The 273-nt window shown below is 29.3% G+C and overlaps 1 pseudogene; it reads left to right on the top strand.

Moving 5' to 3' along the window:
* Positions 1–273, top strand: part of LOC119587340 — a 53,860-nt pseudogene that overhangs the window by 53,371 nt on the left and 216 nt on the right.

The raw sequence follows: 273 nt of genomic DNA, 5'->3' as shown, positions 1-273 counted from the left end.
TATTCCCGTCTTCCATTTCTCCCTCTATACCCCAAAATACAGACAAACATACCCTTCATGATCTATATCATTTATACAAAATATACAGGAAATACAGCTTAATCTATAACAACAATAACAACACGAATAACCTACAAAATTACTCGAGTAAAAAAACATAATTAATGATAAAATACATAATCAAAATAATATCGACAATAATCTGAATAATACAAAAGATGATAATCACACAACAAACGTCGAAATCATCAATGATGTCATGCACCAAACGAC

This window comes from Penaeus monodon, chromosome 22, assembly GCF_015228065.2.
Source record: "Penaeus monodon isolate SGIC_2016 chromosome 22, NSTDA_Pmon_1, whole genome shotgun sequence".
Taxonomy (NCBI): Eukaryota; Metazoa; Arthropoda; class Malacostraca; order Decapoda; family Penaeidae; genus Penaeus; species Penaeus monodon.
The sequence above is the reverse complement of the archived record's forward strand: the minus strand, read 5'-3'. Positions and strand labels throughout refer to the sequence as shown.